This window comes from Copadichromis virginalis, linkage group LG16 (genome assembly GCF_057382275.1).
Source record: "Copadichromis virginalis isolate Kocher_CV1m ecotype Utaka linkage group LG16, C_Virginalis_male_GT1.1, whole genome shotgun sequence".
In the NCBI taxonomy this organism is placed as follows: domain Eukaryota; kingdom Metazoa; phylum Chordata; class Actinopteri; order Cichliformes; family Cichlidae; genus Copadichromis; species Copadichromis virginalis.
Window position 1 is genome coordinate 28,987,290 of NC_140633.1, and position 6,000 is coordinate 28,993,289.

Consider the following 6,000-nt stretch of genomic DNA (forward strand, 5'->3'; position numbering starts at 1 on the left):
TGAAGGTTTTATTTATATCTAACTGACCCATCATAAAAGTTTTCAGCAGTTAGAGTTCACAGTGTATTTTCTTCAGGAACATTCATGTCACTTCTTTTTTAACACTCAAGTTGTTGTAAAAAAGAAAAGCGAACAGAGGGTGGAACTACAAAGTGAGATTAATGGCTTAAAGTTAGAGATTTTTGTGAAATCTGTGCTTTGAAAATATTGGCTAAATCGCCATGGTAACTTATGCAAAACACACAACCTGGTCAATAACAGGTTATGTTTAGAGTTTTGATTTAAAATCTATGGGAAGAGCCACATTTTCATTCTTTTATTTACAGCCTATTTTAACTGTGATGTTGATTCTGTGCTATAGGTATTTATATATTTATATGAATTTATATGTGCAAACTGTGTATCACATTAACACTTGAATGTGTATGTATTCAGTTGGTGATGCAGAAAATGTACAAATATTTTCATACCTGCCCTTATCTGTAGTTAAGTCTCTTTTACAGCAGCTGCTAGTGCAGCAGCTTTTATTTTTCACTTTGAGCTGCGACAAACTGGTTTCCACAGCTCTGTTATATGCGACTGTAACAAGTTTAAATGTAACCAGTTTCAGAGCTCTAATATGTAGCCATCACATTAGAAATAACAGCAGCTCTGAGACATGAAATGTTTATCGTACTGCTCTATGTGCTAAATCCTGACATTAACAATTTTCTGCTGTATTAATCTCTTGCCTGCATATATTTTTATGTTAGTTTGTTGCCATTTTATCATCATCATAATGTGATCATTTCTCTAGTAGGAAGCGCTCATGGATTTGTTCAAAAACCTGCAAAGGTTTTGTTGAACTTTGTAGTGTACCCCTCAGGACAGCACACACTGAGGGTAACTCAACAAATGCTAGAACAAAAGATGCGGGGAGGATGCCGTATATACAGACACAGAAGGCTGGTTAGGGATACAGCTGGAGGAATAAGACACAGGTGCTCACAATCTGAACCATCAGGGGAAGACAGACAGGAAGCGAGACCCGAAGCGAGACCCTAGAGAAACCATCTGTCAAAGTAAAACAGGAAACAAGCCTAAAGACATATAACTAAAAAAGGATAAAAAGATCTCCACTAATCATGAACAAAGAGACAAGGGAACACCAGAGGACAAAGGCATAAACATGCGACAGAGTAATGAGCAAAGAGGGATTAAACTTGGGAAAAAACATGGAGCTCAAAATAGAAACTGAAGCTGACAGACAAAAGATTCAAAACCAGACATGAGAACAGAGCAAAAATTAGAGCTCCACAGTATCACCTGAAATCAAACTCTGAGCTCAAAACAGGAATGAAGCACTTCAGACCTTCAAACTGTGCAATAATAAAACTCCAACAGAAACACAGACTCGTATAAAAATCCAAGAATCTGTGAAGCAACAGTTCATCCTCCAAGGTGAGACTTCTGATGTGTCTTGAAGGCATCTCTCTAAAAGAAAACAAAAAAATCAAAAACAAATAAAGCAGCTCACCTAAAGAAAAAAAAAAGACAACAAACTCGCCTTCAGGCTCACACACTAAACAAGCCCAGTGACCTGAAAAACACCAAAACAAATCTTTCATTCGGTTACGAAAAACTGCTAAGTGGGTACAGTTCTCCCTACAATTTCCCATATTCCATCTATTTTTCCCTCTACCAATAAGCCAACCACTGTGTAAAACCAATTATTCCGCTGGAAAATGGGCATCGCTTACCTTTTTCCCTTTTCCAGATGTGTAAATAAGACTTGAGGTTAAATATTTATTGAGGAGGCTACCGTGATCTTGATTTGGTGGATGATGTTTTGTTGTGTTTTGTTTTTTAATGTGTGTGTCTTTTACTATCTCTGAAAAAACATGTAGAACTTAGACATACTCAGGCACTCAGAGATGTAGTGTAGCAGAGGATGGGATTTGCTGTCTAAAAATGGCCAAAGAGGAGGAGGAGGAGGGGTTGAAGATGAGGAGTAAGTGAGAAAATACGAGGAAATGTAGAGAGCGAAAGAGCGATATTTTTCATTCCGAGCTGACATGGAAAGAAGTGTGAGGAGAAAAAGGCCGGTCGTGAGCAATAATTAGGTCCAAAACGAAAATAAAACAAAAAGAAAAATGTCTGGACACAAAATCAAGCATCGCGGGAGAGGCAGAGAAACAGAAAATAAGCTGTCATTGTCTAAATAAGATTTATATATTTGTAGGACAACAGCAATGAAGCAATAACTCAGATCGTTTATTTAAGCCTGAATAAAAGGGAATGTCCATTTTTCTTGTTGTGTGAGGGCTCTTCAAGTACACACACTCATGCACACAAAGTCTGGCCCGTCTGAAAAGCGGATGGCACAACAATCTCCGGGGCACAATTCTTCACTCCACCCACTCATCTCCACTGAGAGGATGGAAAGAGGAAAAAAAAAGAAGGGGTAAAACTGGAATGTGGGAGGCCAGAGAGGTAAATAAATAAATAAATAAATAAAAGGAGAAAGAGGAAGAGAAATGCCCAGAGAGTAAGCAGAGGCATGCAGGGTAAGAAAACAGCAGGCGAGACAAGGAGAGGAAATGAGGAGAGGAAAGGAGAGGGAGAGGGAGCAGAGGGGAGGACGGGGAGGAGGATGACACAGCGGAGAGAAGAGAAAGAGGAGTGCATGTTTGCGTCACATCTGCAGTGGAGGAGAACTGCCTGACAGTCATCAGACGCCTGCTGAATGACAATCTCCCCTCCTCTCTCAGGTGGCTGGCTTATCCTTCCTTCCATTTTTTCTTTGTTTCTTTTTTGGGAGCAAAACACCTAAAAAAAACCCAAACAAAACCCAAAAACCCCAGAAACACCCCACTTGTCCTACAATGTCCTTGAAATGGGAAGCACTGCGGTGGCTGATGTCACACATGGTAGGCCATATTTCCTAATAACAGCTGTGCTCCTTGAGGTTGTATGCGTAGCCTGAAGTCACGTCATCACAGTTGATAAACTATTAGTGGAATCGGTGCTCGGTGCGAAACATGAATTGAACACAGTCGAGGTCCACCTGGTGTGATTTGCGGGCATCAGCTGTCTGAGCGAACAGGTTACGGATACATTAAAGGCAGTGTGACTAAATTTGTAAAAACTTGCCTTGTTGTTTGACATAAACTGCAACAGTTGCATGTAGTATTTCCAGTATTTGTACAGTCTAGATTAACACTGGATCTAGGTTGGCCTGTGATGACTTCATCAACAGCAGGAAAAAGAAAGAAAGACCTTGTGTAACCTTTTTCCTTTTACTTTTGTTTAAACTCAAAAGCTGAGAAATGGTTGCAGTGATGTGGCTGAAATGAACCAGAGTTCCCATTTAAGGATGTTACTGTTGCTTTCTTTGTCAGTTACAGGTGAGCAGTCAGTAAGCATCCATGACAGCCCTGAACTTCTATAGGCATTAGATACAGGAGATGTAAGAATTGCGGAAGAGGATTTGGGCCAGTGGGGTCTTTTGGAAAATTTTCTCAGAAGAAAGTCTGAATTTGGAATTTTTTAAATCAGAATCCTGAAAATGCAATTCCTAATGATCACAGCCACCCCTACCAGCACTTTTAATCCTCTTCTGTAATGAACAGTGCAGGTAACTGCCTGAAGGACTGACAACAAATTTGTGGGAGCAATGCATCTTATCTTAGCTCCTGCACCCTATAGACACCACCCTTCACCCTAAACATGAGGCTCGGGGGACAGAATTAGGGGCAGACTGCTGGAACTGCACTTTTTTTTTTCTTATATTAAACTATCACAGGGATTAAATGTGTAGTTAAACTTCCCTGGGCTAAAATGCAGACTCGATTCTCATGACATGCCTGAAAACAGCTAAAGATGGGAGAATTAGGCAAAGTCCATACTTTACTTTTTGTTTCTAGGCTACATTTAAATGAGAGTTGGCCCATCTTATTTCCAGAGGTGGCATTAATGCATCTGTGTCATCATTTTGAAAGTTGTGAAAAAGAATGACTTAGAGTTTATTTGCAAAAGTAGGACCATTAGCAGTAACAGGTAGAAATCCAACAAGTGTCTGTGAACTAACTCATAAATGAATCATTGCTACAAAGGTTTCACACTATCCTCTGCTGCCATTCACACCGCTCTCTCAGCCATGCAGATCCCACTGAGATCATTAAGGCTACAGCGGGTTGTCTGCTATCTGTATGTTCGTGCTGAAATCACTAGGGGCTTTTTCCAGTCCTGTCGCTTTAACGAGACAGGTAGAACAGCAACTAATTTCATCTACCAGTATCACAGGGGACCGATGAGCCAAACCCCACAGATGGTGCTTCCAAGCAGCCACTTCCTCACGTAGTTACAGTACAGAAAAAGAAGCTTTTCACCATCTGATTGAATGGATTTTACCCTACTTTGCGCCTCAATCCTCTTTAAGTGCATCTTGAGTGTATTTACACTTTTTCCAAGCTCTGGATGAGACTTTTGAGTCTTTCAGACACCAGGTGCTCTAAAAGGTTCTCTCCAGCTTTGCACAGCGCCTAAGAGGCCCACACATGGAGTCGTTAGCTAGTGCTCTGTCCAAGCAGGCACATGGCAGCTTTTCACTGATACAAAGAAAGAGAGGCCTGCTCTCACATTAATAAAACACATCTAGGCATATTATTGCAATTTAAAAGACATAAATGGAGATAAGGAGATGAAAAAATCACAGGTTTTAGGAAATGTGATAGCAGTTGTGGTTGTGCCACCTGTTTTCAATCTTTCACCAAACAGTCTCTTTCACAGTAAAACAACAGCCTTCTGTAGATGAATAGATTCCAGAGAAAAGAGATAAATAAACATGAGCTATCATTAGCCTGCTAAGAAACAGTAGCTAAGTATAACTTACCGGTTTAAATAGAGCTTCGTTTCGAGGAGCTCAACCTAAGCTATATTTGCCTGTTGCAAACAGACCATCTCTTCATTTTGTGTAACCTTTCATCTGTGCAGGCTGTTGTGCAGTGGTGGACAGGACTCAGTATCTGAGAAGTGTTTCTGCGCAGTGTTATTCTTCTGTTTTCCTACCCTGCTAAATGAAATCCTTTAAAACAATTCCTTTCCTGCTTATCTATGATGGATTTTTGACAGAGCAATTTTCTTGTAAGTTATTGCCCGCCAGTTATTTATCGCAACAAAAACACCACTTTTCACTTTATAGCTTATCGCTTTATAAATTGTTTTGTAGTAAAGCACCGTAAGGCCCTGGACTTGAACATGTCACAAAAAACATGATCAAAATTTCAGTTCATTGATCCGTGTGTCCTGGTGCAGAAAATTCAGAAGGAAAAATAAGTACTGTGCTATTAAAACCAAAGTTGTATAAATGTCACCTCTGAGATTTTCACATCCTTGAGATGTCACACCAAAGTTTGTTAGTGTGTGAGTGAAAATGCATGAGAGTGAAGACTTTACGCAGGAGACTTTACTGATTAGACCCCATCCTGAAATTAATTAACAACCTGTGAAGACAACAGATGACTGTTTTCCTCTGTTGGTGCAGCACCTAGCCGCTGATGGTGGTTGGAGGACTTCAGAGACTTCCTTCAAGTTGCCAGTGTAAATATGATGAAAGCTGGTCTGTAGGGTACAGACAGCTACACCATATCAATATAGTGAAAAAGTACTTGCCACCTTTCTTTTGCACATTTGTTCCACTTGATGTTTCCGATCATCAAAGAAACAAAGATAATAAAGGTAACTGAAAAACATGATTTTTAAATGATGATTTCATTTATTATCTACATGGCTCTGTGTAAAAAATGATTTTCAAAAGAATTGCAGGCCTCGCTTTGGGTGGCTGTAGCTCTGGAGATAGATCAGGTCAGTGGAAAATCACTATATAAGAACCAGTCCATTTACTATTAACTTGTCTCAGTTAAGGTCACTTTTTCATGATACGACAATAAGAGACTGAACAAAAAGCTCAAGAACAAAACCACTGGTAACCAAAAAGAAGATGGACTCAAAAAAAGCCAA